General features: G+C 45.9%; 1 pseudogene; it reads left to right on the forward strand.

Annotated features, from left to right (window-relative positions):
• Positions 1–284: 284 nt before the first annotated feature.
• LOC146348047 (uncharacterized) lies at positions 285–2,780 on the forward strand (annotated as a pseudogene).
• Positions 2,781–20,622: the final 17,842 nt, after the last annotated feature.

A 20,622-nucleotide genomic window follows, 5' to 3' on the forward strand; every position in this document is an offset into this window, starting at 1 on the left:
TAGGACACCTGGCCAGACTGCCTGTATGACTGAGCTGACCCTGGCTAGGTAGGCCTGGTTGTGGTCTTGCTTTTTTTTGGTGAAGAAGAAGGCTAAACTGGGTATCTTTTGCTCCTCCTGATTCTGTGATTATAAAGTTAGATCAAAGTCAAGGGGGACTGTTGCCTTTTGAGTATAGTTATGTGTATGAGTGTGTGTGTAACGTCACGTTTGCATTTTGAGAAAGAATTGTCCTACATTATGAAGGATCTGCAGCAGGTGGGAGACTCGCTTCCATCGACAGAATGACCACGTTTGGCTTATTGTCTTCAACAAACAAAAAGATTGGTAATGAATCTCGACAGGTTATTTGGAAAGTGCTGAAGAAATGGGATCAGGTGCAGTTTTTGTTATTTTTCAATATTCATCTAACCTGTCAGGATCTCATCCAGATTTTTATTATTTTATTTCATTTTTGGAATAATGAATGGAATTGTTTTATCAGTATTGATGCAGGGAGTGTGAGATGGGGGGAAAATATTCCACTGAAATGCTGTCATCCAGATCTTTTGTTTAACTGACAAGAGTTGTCATGTTCTTTTGGTACCTGATGGGCAGAGTGTAAACTGATAAACAGCTTAAAAATGAAATTGTCAATCACCATTACAAAGCCTCAGCATTTTTTTTTTCCTTCAGCTGGAAAGCGGAGTTAGGTCTCAATATTCAGACTCCCCTGTGGACATGGAGAGAGACACAAAACTTTGTGAGTATATCAGCCTTAGGGAGTAACTTTCAGCCATTGAGAAATAAAGCTCAAGGGTTGTTATAATAGTTCTGGAAATAGCAGTTTCTTTGTTGTCTCAGGAGGAGAATTGCGAGCGGAGGTGGGTTAAAGAAGACACAGACAACAAGCTTGGGTTGAAAATTGGGCCACATTTATTGAAATAGCTGCAAAGGGGTAACTAGGACGGGCATCTAACTGTGTCAGCGGCTAGCTGGCACTTCCTGGGCGAAAACATACCCAGCCTGAGGGGTGGCAGTGATCTCGCCATCCCTCCGGACTGCCCCTTCTGGGGGAGGTAGACCTTCCGGTGTCACCCCCAACCCGGTGCCGCGAAACACCTGGGTGAGTGAGTAGGGTTGGTCTCCCAGGCAACCCTTATCCCCCCGCCGAGCCGCACAACCCGTTCGGGGGGCCCTCAGGCGTCACCTGTCACCATAAGGTGCCTCTGTATGCACACCATCCCTACTTTCCTGTTTTGCCCGTCCTAGCCGCCAACTGGAATGTGACCGATGATAAAGACCATATTCCCTTACAGGACACACTCGACCCGCAAAACAGTGTGACGTAGGCAAAAAAGACACACAGTAATAGGCCAATCAAACTGTGAGCCAAAAAATTCTTACATGATTCCCAAAGGGCAACCGGTAATAAACCCACACTGCTTAGGGGAGGGTGGGAGGGAGCTGCGTTGAGCCAGAGAGCTGAGTTTGAGAAGGGGGCTGAGTTTAAGACAACTCAGCCTGCCCCTCCTTGCATGGTGGTGCCACTGGGGTGCACCAATCAAAGGCCCCTGCGTCATGTCACCCCACCCACCCGCAATGGCCCCCCCCCTTTTAGCCAGACAAGCTGGCGCCGGGTGAGGGCATATGTTGCTGTACAGCTGTGTATAATAAGAGAAGGAAGACTTAGCAAACTGCAGCACTATTCTTGTTTACTCAGAAGTAACTGTGTTCAATGGGGGTTGCTCACAAATAAGTGAGCATAGGATTGCAGCCTTAGGGAACAAACCTATGCAAGTTTACTCAGATATCCCACTGAGTTCAATAGGACTTACTCCCAGATAAGTGTGAGGATTCCAGCCTTAGATGGCATGGTACATATTTCTATAAAATTACTTCTGGTATGTAAAATTGGAGTAACACAAAACTGAAAGATTTTTTAAATTACCCAAAACTGAAATAACACATAGCATTTTTTTTTTTAAATTACTGCTGCAAACCCATTTTCCTAGCAGAATGGGCCTTTTCAGAAATCACAGCATTCCCTGGTTGCAATTTCCTGAGATTAATAACATCCTTGAAAGTCTTCCAAAAAACCCGAAGTAACAACAAAATGCTGACCCGTGCTGTTGCTGCACTCTCCTCCTCTGGTATCCCAAATTCTGATCAGTCCTATCTCTCCTCACAAATGGCATAAACAAACTTTCTCTTGTTCCCAGTCCACAAGAGCAGCAGGCAAGTTTGATCACTAGGGTCTGGCACCAAACATCACAATGAATAATTGAAGTTATAGGGATAACCTAGCCACAGTAGTAGATGCGCTGGTAACTCCCCGATTAGACTGTTGCAATGCACTTCACGTGGGGCTACCCTTGAAGACGACTCTGAAGTTGCAGCTAGTGCAAAATGCAGCAGCTAGACTGCTGACTGGAACACACCATAAAAACCATATAACACCAGTTTTAAAGGAATTGCACTGGCTGCTAATATGCTTCTGGTCAGAATTCAAGGTTTTGGTGATGACATTTAAAGCCCTAAGCGGCTTGGGACCTCGATATTTGAGGGAGCGCCTCTCCCTATATGTGCCTGCCCGAGAACTGAGATCAGTTGGACAGGCCCTCCTCTGCGCCCCACCAGTATGAGACATATACTATGGTGGGATGTGGGAGAGGGCCTTCTCTGCTGTGGTTCCCAGGTTGTGGAATACCCTCCCCTTGGAGGCCCGATTGGCACAGACATTGGTGTCGTTTCAGCGCCAAGTAAAAATGTGGCTTTTTACCAAAGCCTTTGAGGGCTAAATGCATTCCCTAGCACATTGTTTTAACTGTTTTAGTGTTTTAGATTTTAAGTGCGTTTAGCTTGTTTAATAGTTTAATATGTTTTAGGTGTTTAAATTATTTATTGTTTTATACTGTTTAAATTGATTTATCTGTATGCCGCCCTGAGATCTTAATGATATAGGGTGGGGAAGACATGTTTTAAATAAAAATAAAATAAATAAAGTTATCTAGTTCCTGGTTGAGGCCAGGACTGCACGTTACCTGCAAAGTCTGATTCAGTGCTGGCTTCAGGATTTGGCTGCGGTGCGGTGGGGGTTGCTCTTGGATAAGGCACCCTCAGTGAGTTCCCTTAATTTGGCAGAGCTATGGTTAATTTGTCTCATTTTCCCTTTGATCTTTCTGGATGGCCCATACAAAGTGAAAACAGCACTTCTATTGGCGCGGTACACACTTTATTGATCCTGGGTCAATCTTTCCCAGCCAATGCTCAACCTTTCCACTTCCTGAAACCGGACCTGGTTCAATGGCCCGTTTGTTACTCAGAAAAGCCCCTTCTAGTGGGTCACTCAGGAGCAAACTAGGAGCCATATGTCCTACTTTGCAGAGGACAGCCCTCTGTTTGAAGGTATCGTCTGTTTGAAGGGCTGCCCAGTCCAAGTTTGATTTAAAGATAAAGTTAGCACCTAATCGTGGACCACAGACTGAGCAGGCACACAGGTCGCCTCACCACAAGGTCTCTCCATTAAGGTGGAATGCATTGTATTTTTATGTAAATTATAGTCGTTATTTCTAAATGTGCATGTATACATATACATTTGCACATGCAAATTTGATGCCAATCTCCACCCTCTTTTGTCCTCCCAAACACACAGCAGTAAGAAACTGCACAGCAGTAGGGCAGGGGAGAAGCTATTTTGGAGGTGATTTAGAGCAAGGAAAGCATAGGTAGGGGAAATGGTTAAGTGCCCTTCCCACCACTTTTCTGCTCTTGCTCTTACCCACTAGAAACCACTTTTCCATTCAGGAAAAGATAAAAAAGAAAAGTCTGGCTATTGTAATATGTGTTTGTATGCATTGTGTAGTTTGGGGAAACACCAGAAAGGAAGGCTGTGCTATGAACATAACATTACAGGATTTTTGCCCTGTAGGAAGCCCTATCAAGCTCCTGTTGTTACTAATATGTAATAGCAATAATAACAGGCTGATTAAGGGCCATGCCTGTATCTGTTTTTGCCGGGAGATAGCTATCAGTATCATTTTGTTGCTCTGGAAGGCATCAATCAAGCTGTGCCATAATGCACAGCACAGATGGTGGGAGGAAGCGAGCAGGAATGGGTGGAGACAGATGAGAGCCCTTTTAGAATAATGAAGCCGTTGTTGCCTGTGGTGCACACACATCCATCCTATTATGGTATCTGGCCGAATACTTTTGCATGTTTTTGGAGTGCTTCAGACTGGAGATAATGGTGGATCAAAAAGAATGAAAGTGTCCACCTTCGTTGACAATACCTCTGCCATATCTTCATCAGCTCTCTTAAAAGCCATTGTTTTCCATCAAGGGGTTCTAGCCCTACCACTGTAAAAGAGATGGAGGAGTTTCATAGCAGAGGTAATCCTTTTTTTGAGAACAAGTGCAGCCTGCAATGTTGCAGTGTGGAGTGCTCCTGTTCAGGGTTCTAGGCAGCCAGATGTTCCTCTTCCAGGATACTCTATTCCATTCCAGTAGTTTTAATGGATCCTTTTTTGGTAATTCAAATTGCAGGTGTTGGGGGCCTGACCCAGATTAGGATCATAGCGGGGCAGGGGAAGGGTTAAAGTCTCGTATCTGCCACCTGAGGGTCCCAATCTGGATCACACACATCCCTCCTCCATGGTAGCAATTTGTAAACAAACAAACAAAGGGTGGGGATGTGGCTTCTTGGTTCAGAGAAGTTTCCCACATCTCTCTGTGCCTGCTGCATGATACGTGTTATATGAAAAACAAACTGACTCTCCAGTGGCTATAAAAAAAAATCCAAATCTGTATTGTAAATGTCAGCTAAATTGTTGGCAAATAAGGGCCTGGATTGTGCTGGCAGAACAGTAAGCTCAAGTGCATCATGAGTTATTTGTTTTCAAAAAGGAGTCCTGCAACTGAAAATATCAGTTTGACAAGTGCAATGTGCTGGAGAAAATCATGCCCAAGCTGATTGACAACAGAATCTCTTCCAATCAAAATACCATGGAGGTTGGTCAGAGAAGATGAAGCTACACACACACGCACACACCATGAAAATAGTATGCTTACTTGGTTCCGCATTCTTTGCTGTAACAGAAAATAATATAGGGAACGTTTCTGTGAAGTTCCTGAATTTAAAAAGGGATCTAAAATTAATGGAATTAGTTTTCCCACTAAGGGATACACTACTAGATGGCATCTCTGTGGCATGATCAGCTATGCCAGAAGTAAACAAACAAGAGGTAGTGAGGAGGCATCAGCATTGGGACATATACCCCCAACAGGGATGCAGGGCTAGTTCTGATTTCTCTCCCCACGGGCAGCATATCCTCCAGGATTTCAGACATGTAAACTGGGTCATTCTTGTGCACTCGTAACATGTCCATTCTCACATCATTCTGCTTTCAGACTGGTGCTTTTAGTGCAATGTCTAGTGCAATGTCTGGTGCAATGTCTCCTTTCAGACAGCTGCAGTGTCTGCCCAGACATTGTTCTTCTACATGCAGAATCACAACTGGGGCTGCGGTGGCGGTGCTTCTTGGTTGTACGTCCCACTGTGTTCCATTCAGACTGGTGGGCATGGAATAGATTTGTGAGTGAGCAAGTGACAGTACTCCTAAGCATGTAATTTTAGCAGCATGTTAATTTTAAAAACATTTTTTAAAGTTTGCACTAAACTTTGCCATGTAAGCACTTTTTGCATGAATATTGTAATTTTCTAAATGCATTCTACAAAGTATTTTAATGCAATGCCAGCCTGTCCAATGTGGACAGGCAAAGTGCTGTTGTATCATGTAAAGGCTACTGTGCTTTTAATTAAAAGTTTCTTCTTTACAGCTTGTGCTTCTTTCATTGGTTCCTGTGCAGTATAACTAGGGAATTAGTGATTCGTTTTCATTAATCAGTCAACTTCTGTTCTCCATGAATGGATGTGTGTGCGCGGGCATGTTAATTACTGTTTTCTTTCTTTCTTTCTCTTATTTCTTTTAAAGTGAAATAGTGCTACTTCACCATAAAAGAAAGGGAGGAATGATGAAAGAAAACCAGGATTTAAAGCCCCACCCAGACATACATGGGGAAACAGAAATTGACAAATTAAGAGACAATTCATCACTAATCCCCTGACCACACTGAACAGGAACCAATAAACAGGACAGACACTGCAAAGAAGCAACTGCTAAGTAATGTTTCATGGGTACCTTTGCTAAACAAGGTTTATTTGTGAGTAAACATTATAAAAGGATTTTGACCACAGGAAAAGCTACTGATGGATAATATAGTGCTATGTATTAAGTGCTTGTGTGGAACCTTCATTTTAATTGTGCTTCCAGATGAATGCAGAAAAGTGATGTCTCATCCATGCTAAAGGGCTTTCATGTAGAAACAACCATGACATTTAGAATCCCTTGTTCTACCTTTCCCCAGACTTGGCTTTACCTGTTGGGTGCAACCAAGACCATTGCATTACAGTAACTCCATCCCAGAGATTCCTTAGGGGGTAAACTATAAGTATTGTGCAGCATCCACAATGTGGTGCCCTCCAGATTTTTTTTTTGTACTAGAATTCCCATCACTCTGACCATTGGTCATGCTGGCTGGGGTTGCTGAGAGTTGTAGTGCAAAACATCTGGAGTGTACCATGTTGGGGAAAGCTGTATTACAGTTACAGAGTGTTCATCTGCCCAAGATGAAAGGCATACTAGTAGTTGAGCTGGCTGGTAGGACTAGATGTCAAAGGACCTACAGTTCCCACTAGGACTGTGCTCTCTTGACTCTTGAGGCATTCTATTCCCCTTTCCAGCAAACTTGACATCAGGATACATTTCACACTGAATCTGAATCACAAAGGTCCCTGTCAATAAACCAAACAAACAAACTTGCATTTATAATAAATGAGACAAAATAAAATGAAGCCCAAGCGTTGAGATGTATGACAAAGGAAAAGAAAAACTGGCATGGGGGAATAAAAATTAGCGCAGATATTATACTGCATTGCTGCTAAAATGTATTAGCATTTTTATTAGAGCTACTGATGTCTTTTGGATTGTGTTTTGGCACGTTCTCGGGAGGTATGAACTCTTCATTTAATATAACGAGAGATTTACATGCAAGTGCTAATCTTTTATCTTTTGCAACAATTACATGTTGAAGAAAATATCTTCCAAGCCGTGTCAGCTTGAGTGACATGTGAGCACCCCTCTCTAAGCATCTGTTACAGAGATTCTATTACTGAAAGTCTGTCACACTTGAAAATTGGAACAAACGTTGTGGGAGACCAAGGGAGTTAAAATGTTATGATGCTTCTTTTTAAAAAATTGTTTTCTACTACCATCAGAGAGCCTATTATATTTTTTTGCAGCAAATTATAAACCATGAAGCATTTGCTTGATGGTTTACACAGAATTTACACATTTGCAATACTCTTTGGGAACAGTGCACCAAGTACTGCTCCTGTGAAAACTGAAGTGGAATAAATTAGCATTGTGTATCACTTCTGGGCTCCCTTTTTTTGGCAAGAAACCTGTAAAAAGAGCTTGCTTTTTCTTTAAAAAAGAAAGGCTACTTCCTAATAATATTGTGCATGCATGCTGAAAGCAAGGGTGCATAACCCGTGGTCCATCAGATGTTGTCTGACTTCAACTCCCATCAGCACCAGCCAACATGGCCAGCTGCCAAGAATGACAGGAGGAGTAGTCAACACCATCTGGAGGGTTGGATTATAGCATTGGTTCCCCACCACTGGTTTAATGTGTAAATCCAAATGTTCCATGATGCTCCGTTGTGCAGATGAACCAGTTCTGCCAGTATCACTGGGGAAGGGCTTGGGGCTATAGCAGGCCTATGTGGTGGTTCTCATGGACCTGTGGCCCAATTGGAGTCCACCTGGAAAAGAACCTTCAGTGTGGTGGCCCCCTTTCTATTGAACTCCATGCCTCTGATGGTCAGGCAGGTGCCAACACTGTTCTGTTTCTAGTGCCTCCTGAAAACATCTTTATTTCAGGAAGCCTTCCTCAACTGACCAGCCATGTTTTTTATCAGTATTGTTTTTTAAAAATAATAACTTTTAATATGGAGTTTTATTCTTTTATCTTATCTTTGTATGTTATATTGTTGACTGCTGCAGAATCTGTCTAGATGTGTAGCGGTAAGTAACTGTAGTATATGCTGTATACTGTATGCCTATATGTAGTATGTATTTATTTATTTAGGGCGCAACGCTAACTAGATAGGCAGCCGCCTCCGAACTCGGAGGTGACCACCTATCCAAAGCAAGGCAGAAGAGGCACAGGGGGATTGTTCCCATTTTCAGCTGCCTAGTGGCGGGTGGGCCGACAGGGAGAGGAAGCTGCCGTATGACACGTAGGATGTGTCGTATGTACAGCTCTGCTCTCCCCTCCCCGGAACGTCCCCCAGCCCTGGCCCTTTTCAGTTGCTCTGCACTCCTCTTCCAAGTACGGATGGGGCTTCTCTGCACTGCCTTGGAGGCAGCGCGGACAAGGGGGGCAGTCAGTTTTCCAGGAACCGACCTCGGAGCACAGACTCCAAGGTCAGTTCCCGGAAATGGGCATATCCTATGGCCCCCTAGACAGTGTCTAGCGGCCATAGGATTGCTCTCTCCCTCAACTTTTCAACCACCCAATAACCAAAGTTCTCTGTGCAGTGTACAATATATTAAAAACATAAAATACAAACAGATAAGAACGGCCCAGAATAAAACCATGTCAGCACATAAAACCAAAGTAAAAACCAGCAGCAGGATAGCATACTGAAAGCACTAAAAACCGTTTTTAAAATGCCTGGGAGAATAAAAAGTTCTTCTCCTGGAGTTGGAAAGACTACAATGTAGGCACTAGGCAAGCCTCTCTGGGGAGAGTCTTCCACAAAGGGGTTACCACCACTAAAAGCACCTTCTCTCTTGTAGCCACCCACCTCATCTCATTTGTCAGGGGGTACCTAGAGGAGGGCCTCAGACAATGATTTTCAGGTTCAAGTAGGTAAATAAGAGAGGAGACGTTTCTTCAGGTAACCTAGCCCCAAGCTGTTTGGGGCATTAAAAGTTAAAACCAGCACTTTGAATTGGGCCCAGAAATGGACTGGCAGCCAGTACAGATGAAGAAGTAGAGGCATAATATGATCACATTGGCCAGTCCCAGTTCGCAGTCTAGCTGCCTGATTTTGGACTAACCTAACTTTCCAGACCGTTTTCAAAGGCAGCCCTGTGTAGAACATACTGTAATAATTCAAACAGGAGGTTACCAGAGTGTGAATAACTGTCACAAGGCTATCTCTGCCCAGGTAGGGTCTTAGTTGGTATATCAGCTTAAGCTGATAAAAGGCACTCCAAAGCCCAGAGCCAAATGGCTGCTGCTAGATTTATATAGTACTAAATTTATATACTAGTGAGCTGATGGTGGGTTTGGGGAGGCAGATAGTAGCATAAGTTAGAAGCAGGAATGGGGACGTTTTCAAAACATTTAAGAAACACAGGTTTAAGGTCAGGAGGGATGCTAAGCTGATCCATTCACCAGCGATCAGCCCCCACGGATGCACAGGTTAAAAAAAAGGTTACTGTAGGGACCTGTGTTGCGCAACCATTTTCCAAAGCTTTCGCTTTGTACATGAACCAGAACTGTTCTGTCTTGTTCTGACTGGATCTCCTCCTGATGCTGAATCCAGTCTCTGAACTGGGCCACCAGATCCAAAGGCAAGACGTGGCAGGTCTGCCCCTGTTCTGCCCCTGTTGTTCTTCAGGAAGTTGGTCCTGGATTCTTCATTCTTGACTATGAACAGCTGGGTATCCCCAGATTTCAACCCATATTTAGAAAATCCTTTACTGCAACAACAGACAATAAACAATACTACATAGGATGACTTGAGCACAAAACAAAACACAGAAACAGGAAATCAAAGAAAAAAGAGCTTTGATGACATAGAGAGGGGTGGGGGAGAAACAAACTCTATGACTATAACCAACTAACAAGATAGGCTACATCTCCACCTACTGTTGGAGAAGACCAGTTGCAACCGTAATCAGTATACAATGAATGAATTGTATTTGCCAGTCTGCATGATCCCTGGAGCCCGCTGTGGCTTAAGCCACAGTGGGTTGTGGTATGTCCTGGAGGCCATTTTGAATATTCAATCCCCCAGCTGTTGGAGGAGGAAACAACCCCCAAATAACCCTAGAACAGACCATGGGTTCTTTGGGGATTGTTTCCCCCTCCAACAACCCCTGCCTCCCAGCTTTGGATGACATGGCAAACTATGGCAACCCACCACCAGGGGATGAATATTGAAAATGGCCACCAGAACACTGCAACCCACGGTGGCTCAAATAAGCCAGAGTGGGCTGCACTGATCGTGCAAACCCGGTCTATGTGAACTTTTGGCCTTTTTAAGATAAGCATGCCCTTGGACATTAATTTCTTAAGAATAAATTGTGTTAACGATTAGAATCAATAAAACTGTTGCTATCATATCAGTGCATGTGGATTACAGCTTGTACATTTGTACAACAGCCACCTCAATAAAGATCTGAATTGTTTTATCATCTCCCTGTTCCCCTAAAAGATGCACCAGAGGGTCCCCCCCCCCATGGACTTTGAATTATCATGCTCCCATGAAAGCAAATTATGTTTTGTACAGCAACAAAGTGAAGTTTAGTTCCACAAGTTGAGTCCCTATTAAAATTAAGCGATGTTATGTTTCTTTAAATAAAAATTATTTCAAGAATGTTTGCTCCTTATGTGTTGTTTTTTCTCCCAAAGAGTAAGTTTTAGAAGGTACAGAATGGGACTGTTGTTACTGAAATATGAATTTACCCATGGGACAAATAGCAAGGATGAGTTATTCCCATGAGTGATCAAATATGCACAAAGCAAAAGCTACCACACACACAAATGTGTGTTTAAAAATATAAATTTTATAGTCAGGCTCCTGGCAGCTGATCTGAGAATGCCTTAATTATTCTAGATTAGACACATGCAAGCAATAAAGATAAAGGATAAACATAACATGGAGTAAAGTCAGCCACACAAATATGAGGCTTTAAAAACAAATAAAGGCAGGTAGCATCAGGCAAGAAAACAGAAGCGCACAGGCAGCAGCCATACAGCTTCATGCTGGTGACTGCTTATCGTGGAACATTTTTCTGCCACGGACACAAGGAGGACAGGGGGTTTGTGCCAACCAGCCACAGCTCCTGGTGCTCACATGGCATGCTCCTCGTGGCTGCACGTTCGTTCAGTGTTGGTGAGAAAGGGACTGTGCATGTATATAGGTCCTTCACACTTTCAGGAATCCTGGGTACAGGGTACACTGCACGTGTGTAGGATCCCTTTCTCATTCTGGACACAAGTAGGGCCGCTTTCTCACTAACACCAAATGTGTGGTCCAGTAGCGTAGTGGCAAATTCAGAAGTGCAGGGTCCTTTTGTGACAGCCACAGCCACGCCCCTCACAGCCACGCCCCCTTCTAAGATTGTACAACCTTTTAAGATACACAGCCTTCAACTGGGATCCAAAAACAGGGCAGCTGAGAGGAAGGCAAGGGTATTTCAATTTGGCATCTGAGAAAAAATGCTAGGGTGTTAATCTTTTTCACTCACTCACTCACTCAAACACAAACATTTTAGGTTTTCAAAATATGATACTCTATGGAAGCTTCACCCTCTCAACTCAGCCCTCATCGACAGATCCCTTCTCATTTAAACAGCCCCGTTGCACACTCCCTTAGCGCCCCAACATTACCCATTAGCCTTCCCTAAGCTCCTTCATTATACCTCTCCCATCCCACAACAGAAATGTCCACACACCCAGCTGGATTGAAACACACACTCCTTTCTCCTCTCCCCCCAGCTGATTTTTTTCTGTTTCCCTTTCTTCCACTAGGGTTTGTTTGCCTAGATACATGCCAACCTTGTACCAAAAGGTGTAGCTGACAGAGCAGGTTGCATTTGGCAATTCTGCTTACTGTAGAAATTAATGTTCCAGAATTAACAGAGCAAGCCAATGGGTGTTTGTTGTTGTTGTTCAGTCATTAAGTCGTGTCCGACTCTTCGTGATCCCATGGACCATAGCACACCAGGCCTTCCTGTCATCCGCAGTCTCTCCCGGAGTGTGCTCAGGTTCATATTCATTGCATCAGTGATGCTATCTAGCCATCTCACCCTCAGCCGTGCCGCCCCCTTCTCCTTTTGCCTTCAATCTTTCCCAGCATCAGGGTCTTTTCCAGGGAGTTTTCTCTTCGCATTAGGTGGCCAAAATATTTGAGCTTCAGCTTCAGTATCTGTCCTCCCCATGAGCACTCAGGGTTGATTTCCTTTAGGATTGACTGATTTGTCCTCCTTGCAGTCCAGGGGACTCGTAAGAGTCTTCTCCAGCACCACAGTTCGAAGGCATCAATTCTTCGGCGCTCAGCCTTCCTTATAGTCCAGCTCTCACAGCCAATGGGTGTTTATTTCGAATTAAATTTACAGAGATCTTGGGAAGGCAGCTAAGGCTGCAGTCCTACACACACTTATCTGGGAGAAAGCCCAGTTGGCAATTGAACATAGTGGGACTGACTTCTGAGTAAACATGCATAGGATTGTGTGATAAATCCTAAAAACTGGCACAAACCAGCCACCTGCCCTGCCCCATAAGTAAAAAATGGTGGCAGCACCCCCCCACACATACACTCCTGCTGCTGCCGTGGCCAGTAGCAGCAGCAGCAGCAGCCCTGAACGGGTGGCCGGTCTTGCAGGAGACGAGGGCAGTGCAGGTGAGCAGACATGGAGCAGGGACAGGCGGAGAAGCCAAGACCTGAGAAGAATGGGGGGGGGGCAAGAGGAGCCTGCAGAGCTCCCTCAGGCTCCCTCGCTCCCTTTGTGTGGACAGCAGCCAAGAGGCAGCCGCCAGCACTCCCTCTGCTCCCTCCTCTTCCCTAGCAGACTGCGACCTGGCTGGGGGCTGGCTTAAAAAAAAGTGCCAGACCAATGCCCCGGCGCGACCTGCCACGACTACACCGCTGGTGTGGTCACCCGGAAGGGGAGCAATGGGAACATCAGCATTAGGTGCACAGCTGGTGGGCGCAATCCTGCCTGTGGAGTCTTCATATGTGAGGCAGTTCATATGAGCAGTTCAAGGTACAAAAGTATAATCCATGGAGAAAATCTGGCAACCCTACCATAAAAGCTAGATGTGTCTCTCATTTCCAAAAGCACCAGCATTAAATGGGTTTTGCACAATGCTACTAACTCAGCTTTATGCACTAATAAAAGCAACATTAACATTACCATCTAGCTTATGCTCCTGTGTCATATGGCAGTTTGAACATTGGGCTAAGCGGCCTTGTTTCACTTATCCATGCCCTGCATATGACCTGGAAACTTCTGTAATATGGTTGAGAGACTACTAACTGAGACTGGGTGGTATAAGCATACCATATCAGTGCTTTACCATTTTTACTTGCTCCCTCCCAGTCCAATTCTGGGCCCAATTTAAAGTTCTGGTTTTAATTTTAAAGGCCAGCTAGGGAGTGGGGTACCTGGAGGACTGCTTCTCTCCACATGTACCTGCCCAGACCCTGAGACCTTCAGAGGGTCCCCCCTTTGAGTGCCCCCACTGAGTGGGGTGCAGCAGATGACTACAAGACACAGGACCTTATCCGTGGTGAAACCTGAACTGTGGAATGTCATCGCAGAGATGCTTGCATGGCACCTAATTTGGTGTCATTACAGTGCCAGATGAAGATATTTTTATTTTCCCCAGCCTTTTAATCTGTTTCAGCTTGAAGCACTTTAACTGTCTGTGACTTGTTTTGTTTGTTTTTTTGCTGTCTTGTGCTTTTATCATTGTTCTTGTTGTTATTGAGCTTTAACAAAAATTAACTGTGAGCCGCACTAAGAATGTTGTTATAGGGCAACCTATAAATAATATAAATAAATCAGTACATTTACTTTATTTATCCAGAGTAGTGTAGCCATGTGGCCTCTTTTACAGACAACCATCCTCTGTTTGAAGGGCTGTCCTGTCCAATTCTGGTTTAAAGATAAAGAACCAAAAGAACTAATACCCATCAACGCTTAGCAGCTGGACAACAGATTGAAGAGGCTGGCACACAGGTCACAGTCTTCTTCACTAGGGCGGGATCTACTGTATTTCGTTGAAAGTATAACTACTCTTTCTAAATTTTGCATCTATACATATGAATTAGCATATGCATTTTTTAATGAAAATCTGTCCTCTTTTGGGGGGATGCATTTCCTCTTTCTCAACAGTTCATAAGCGGCCACCCTAATCCAGAGGGAGTCATTAAACATTCTGGATGAGTTGGCAAGTGGCTTCCTGAAAAGCTGATCTATAGTATACAATCAGAGTAATCCATCTGTGAGAAGATGTTAGGCCTTGTTTACACAATTAGAACTGAGAGGTTATTAACCCAGGGTTGAATCCAGGTTTGGCCATACAGTATGTAGATTCACGAAAATCACTGGGATTTGAATTAGACATGTACCATTGATTACAATGGATACTATGAATGTGACTAAGTCTGGATCCAGTCCCCAAGGTTCTAAAATAATGACTTCCATATGACCAAACAAGGTCATACAACAAACAACCCTTGCTGACTAAAAAGGATCAGTAACAGGATGCTGTATTTTTGTAGAGTTGATTTCATTGAGCCTATTCTAAAGTATGACTAAGTCTGGATCCAGCCCATCATTTACACTATTATTTATCACATGGTTAAACAGAAGTTAATCAGAAACCCTTGCTCTTGCCAGGAGGACTTATCTCTCCAAGTTTGAAGATAGGGCTGATTCATACATGGCTCTACTTTCAGTTGCTCCTATCTTGTTCCTGAACATGTGAAGCTTCCGCCTAAAGAATCTGACCTCTGAGGCCAGTTTCATACATGCAAGTAGTGCAGGATATTGAAGATCTTATTCTAGGATAATCGATCACATAAAAAGCAGTTTTTATTCTAGGCTAATCTTATTCTAGTTCTTATTCTAGAATAATCAATCACATAAAATGCAGTTTGCAAAGCAGAACACAGAGTTCATTTCATAAAAGAAAGCACAGCTGAAGACTGTGCAGATATTGGGTTAGACTTAGTCGTACTTAGAATAGACCCATAGAAATCAATGAGAGTTAATTTAATCATAACTACTTTAAGCCCCATTGATTTCAAAGGGTCTACTCTAAGCTTGACTAAGACTGGATCCAGCAAAGTTAAGTCCTTGGCATGACTTGGGAAGGATTTCATAGAATCACATTTTCTCTGAGGAGATGCCTATCACCTCGTTGGTATGTGTGCGGTGCGCCAATCTTGACAAAAATATATATGAAATGTTGAAACATTTACACTTGTATAACAAATGCTAGCAAGCTGTTCTAAGTTCTTTTGTAGATGGAAATATGGGATACATTTGGTCTCATTCTGAATTGTAAATATTCTACTTATTGTAGGAGTAAATATGAATTGATAGTATAAGTGCAATTATTATTCCATTGGGGCACTTGTTTTTATTTCCCATTCCTTTGACCATTATATTTTGAAGATGCCTTTCAGGAATCTCTTGCCTTGCAGGAATCAAATCAATGGTATATGTTATCAACCGGCAAATATACATAGAGACAAAACAGTATTCCGATATATTTTATCATACTTGCATTTGAAAATGCCATCATTATGACTAATTTTGCCTTTCATGCCTCAGCATGATTCATGCCTAAAGACAATACATTTTATATTTTGCCAGACAGACCTGACAATTATATTTTAAAACATTTATTTTTACACCTTTAATAAAAGATAACCCTCTAAGTTAATATTCTAGCATCATCAGATATTGAAATTGTGTGTTGCTAAAGTGCCACCTACTGCATCAGCAGGAACAATACATATAATGTGGGTCTGGCTAGTAGGCTTTGGAGGCAAACACATGCTCAGAGTTGTGTGTGTGATCAGGGAACTGGACAGTTTGCCCCAGGGGTCTCCCAGCTGCAAGTTCAACAAAACAATTATCTGACTCGGACTGTAAATCCAGCTTCCAGGCATCAGGTTCAAGCTCTAGGAGCAACTGCACTCTCTCTTAGATTTTTGCATCTGTGCTTTTGACTCATTTTCATGGACTTCTCCACTTAAAAACAAACTGTTATCAAATGCTCTATATTTCTTTTCAGCTTGGATTGATTATTCACTGTGTGACGGAATGGTGTTGTCAGGAGACAAACACTGGATAAGGCATCAGACTTTGATGTACTACCTTTAGACGGCACTACTATCTAAGTAATATGCAGTTCCCCAAGACTGCAGACCAGTGACCAGTGATGTGTGACCTTTGCTGGGCTTCCGTGGAACTGGAAACAGGACACCAGTCGTATCTTTTAGATGGTTAGCCTTTGTTTCTTGACACGCTGTTTCTGCCATAAGGCTCTACTTTGTTCTGACCTTTTCTTTGTTTTCTTTTTCCAGTCTAGGGATGTTAGAGAATTCCGCCACAGATCCCAGGGGGTCCTGGGATCCCACGGATCCCGGAATCCATGGCGGAACAGAGCCCCCCGCCCCCCCACCCCGCAAAAGCCCCGCGAAACGGAGCCTACCTGGCTCCGGCTCCAGCTCTGGCAGCGGCTGTGGCCGCTGCCGGGCTGCTGCGGTCGCAAATGGCAGCCGTCGTAGCAGCCGCCATTTGCGTCCCTAGGCCGGCCCGTGAGAGGCTACGTAGCCTATCACAGCTAAAGCAGGGATGCAAATGGTGTAGGGGACTTTGGGCTTTGGAGTTCTTTGGGCTTTGGAGTTCCCCTAGGCAGGATGTCATTTGCGTCCGCACCAGCCCGGCAGCGGCTGGAGGCCCAGCTGCGAGTTGGCCCAGCAGGTGACTCCACGGCCTGGCCGCAGAGCAGAGCCAGCCGGGCAGGATTCCGGGGGGGAGGAACGGATCGCCTCCCCCACCCCCGTCAAGGATTCTGGGGTGAGGAACGGATCACCTCCCCCCACCTGTGGAACCCAGCGGAGCCAGGTAAGCGGGGTTTTGTACACCCCTATTCCAGTCTCAAGGAGGTTGGGGTGGAGGCAGAGAATCTAGACAAGCACAGCAGCACCCTTCTGTGGAAGAAATCCCACAGCGATGTTCCTCCCCTTTCCACCATGGTGCGCCTATAAGCCGCTAAAAGACTGAGCACACCTGCCACAATAGCCCCCTTTGATTGGTCAAGTTATTCAAGGTCCAGAGCTCAAAAGAGCTGAATGGGGACATAAGAGGTGCACAAAAATCTTCCATCCCCCTTAATGGTGGCTGAATGCTCCTGGCATTCAGGCCTCTGACTGCCCTGACATGTGTGCCAAGGGCACAGGTGGGGAAGAGAGGACTCTGTTAAGACCTATATGGGAAAAGGTCATACCCCATGATTTTTATTCTGTGGCTGTGGCAGCAATATACTCTTGAGCTATTCCAGTAGCTGATCAGCCATTGTTTATTTCAAAGTGAGAGCCAGGGCCTGCAGGAGAAGCCACCACCACCGGGGAAGAGGCGTGCCTGCTGCTGCCGCCACCGGACTCCTGCCTGGCATTATTTTTAAGGGGATTTTTAATTGGTTTTTTTGTTTGTTTTGTTTTTTTTTCTGGGGGATTTTGTTGTGTTTTTAGGGGTGGGTAGCCTGCCTGATAGGCGGGAGCGAGGGGGCATGTGTCCACCTGATGGAGGCAGTGGGGGGAGTGTTGGGGGCCAGAACATACTGAGGCTGGGCGGCAGGCGCTGGCGGAGCGCTAGGGGCAGGCCATGCCAGGTAAGGGGAACAAGGGAGAGATGTGTAATATCTGTCCCCTGCTCCGGGCCTGTCCAGAGCCAAAGGATGGTTGGGGGAGGCGTGACCCCATCTTCTGGCCTTCGTTTGCTGCTCTGCAATGCCAGGTCTGTTACCCAGAAAACCTCCCTCATCCATGATATGATCCTGGATGAGGGTGCAGACCTGGCATGTATTACGGAGACCTGGCTGGCCGAGGCTGCTGCTCCAACCCTTGCAGCCATGTGTCCAGCTGGATTTTCGTATGCACAGCAGCCGAGGGCTGGGGATTGGGGAGGGGGAGTGGCTGTTATCTACCGAGAGTCCTTGGTCTTCACCAGACCCCCTCTCCGTCCACCCCGCTGCACGACTGACTCCCTGGCCGAGGTGCTTGAGGTGGTCTCTGATGTGCGTGTACAGTCCCCTAACTTATTGGTGTTGGGGGACTTCAACGTACATTCGGAGGCCATCCTCACAGGAGCACCTCGGGACTTCATGGAGACCATGGTCTCCTGGGAGCTGCACCATATTCTAACTGGGCCCACCCATGTAGCCAGTCATGCACTAGACCTTGTGTTTGTTTCTGGAGAAGCGGGGAGTGATCTGGAAGTCAGGGGTATATCCACCACCCCCTTGTCATGGTCAGATCACTATCTGGTGATGTTGGACTTCTCGGTTCCACAACCCTTCCGCAGGGGCGGAGGACCCATTAAAATGGTCCGCCCCAGGCGTCTTATGGATCCAAATGGATTCCTGAACGCGCTTGGGGATTCTCTGGGGCACGCCAACGGCCACTCGGTCGAGACCCTGGTGGGTGGCTGGAATGCCGCAATCACTGGGGCATTAGATCAGGTGGCTCCGAAACGCCCTCTCCCCCTGAACAGGGCTCGGACTGCACCATGGTTCAATCCGCGGTTACGAGCTCTGAAACAGGAGGTGAGACGGCTAGAGCGCCGGTGGCGGAAGTCTCGCTCCAAAGACGATCAGACACAGGCTAGAGCTGTATCTTCAGCCTATCACGTGGCGGTGAAGGCAGCAAAAAAGGAATATTATGCTGCCTCTATCGTGTCTGCAGAGTGCTGTCCCAGGAGGCTGTTCCAAGTGGTCCAGAGCCTGGTCGGTCCTGTGGCTCCGGAACTACTGGAGCATTCTAAGGCCTCCTGTGAGGCCTTGGCAAGGCACTTTGCAGATAAAATTGATCAGATTAGGTGTGTTACTCTGCACGCTGTGGATACCGTTAGTGAGCAAGAGGCGGCCTGTGGCAAACCGGTTTTGTGGGATCGGTTCCAGCTTCTTCCTCCTGATGAAGTGGACAAGGTGCTTTCATCTGTACGGCCGACCACCTGCTTACTTGATCCTTGCCCATCTTGGCTCATTATGGGCTGCAGAGAGAGATTGGGTGAGGGGATCAGGGCGGTGGTGAATGCCTCCCTTGAGAAGGGAGTGATGCCATCAGCCCTCAAGGAGGCAGTGATAAGACCGCTCTTAAAGAAGCCCTCCTTGGATCCTCAAGTTCTGAATAACTTTTGCCCAGTCTCAAATCTGCCATTTTGGGGCAAGATGATTGAGCAGGTGGTGGCGGTGCAGCTGAAGGCACACTTGGAAGAAACTGATTATCTAGACCCATTTCAGTCGGGCTTCAGGCTTGGGCATGGGACAGAAACGGCCTTGGTCACCTTGGTAGATGATATGAGGAGGGCTCTGGATAGGGGTGAATGCTCCTTCCTTGTTCTCCTCGACCTCTCAGCGGCTTTCGATACCGTTGACCACGGTATCCTCCTGGACCGCCTGGAGGGGTTGGGCATTGGAGACACCGTATTGCAGTGGTTCCGGTCCTTCCTCTCCGGCAGGTACCAGAGGGTAGCACTGGGAGAGGAGGTTTCGGACCCGTGGCCACTTACTTGTGGGGTGCCACAGGGTTCCATCCTCTCCCAGATGCTATTTAACATCTATGTGAAGCCGCTGGGGGCTATCATCAGGAGGTTTGGGGTGCAGTGTCATCAATATGCGGATGACACGCAGCTCTACCTCTGGTTCAAATCTTCACCAAGGTTGGCTGTAGAATCCCTGTCCAAATGTCTGGAGACAGTGAGTGGCTGGATGGGGAGGAATAAGCTGAAGCTGAACCCTGACAAGACCAAGGTACTTTTGGTGGGAGACAAGAGGAGGCTGGGGGATGTTGACCTGGTGTTGAATGGGGTACGGCTACCCTTGAAAGACCAGGTCTGCAGCCTGGGGGTCATTTTGGACTCCCAGCTGTCCATGGAGGCTCAGGTGTCAGCTGTGAGCCGGACAGCGCTGTATCAACTCCGTCTGATACGGCAGCTGTGCCCCTTCCTTCCCGACCATCTGCTCCCATCGGTAGTACATGCCCTGGTCTCCTCTCATTTAGACTACTGTAATGCGCTCTACGTGGGGTTACCCTTAAAGACGGTTCGGAAGCTGCAGCTGGTACAGAACGCGGCGGCTTGCCTGATTAATGGCAGCTGCCGGCGAGATCACATCACTCCAGTGCTGAAGGAGTTGCACTGGTTACCAGTTGTTTTCCGGGCCAAATTCAAGGTGTTGGTTTTGACCTTTAAAACCCTATATGGTTCTGGCCCAGCCTATCTAAGGATCGCCTCCAGCAGCACCAGACAGGCCGCTTAACAAGATCAGCCTCGGATGGCCTTCTCTCTGTCCCATCAGCCAGGACAGCTAGACTGGTGGGGACGAGGGAGAGGGCCTTCTCTGTGGTGGCCCCCACTCTGTGGAACTCCCTCCCTAGGGAACTCCGTCATGCCCCCTCTTTAATGAGCTTCCGTCGTGCATTAAAAACGTGGTTGTTCAGGCAGGCATTTGGGGTGGGTTAGGGTATTTTAGAAAATGTTTT

Source organism: Heloderma suspectum, chromosome 4 (genome assembly GCF_057233095.1).
Source record: "Heloderma suspectum isolate Gila_16-S chromosome 4, 16-S_ref, whole genome shotgun sequence".
Classification (NCBI taxonomy): domain Eukaryota; kingdom Metazoa; phylum Chordata; class Lepidosauria; order Squamata; family Helodermatidae; genus Heloderma; species Heloderma suspectum.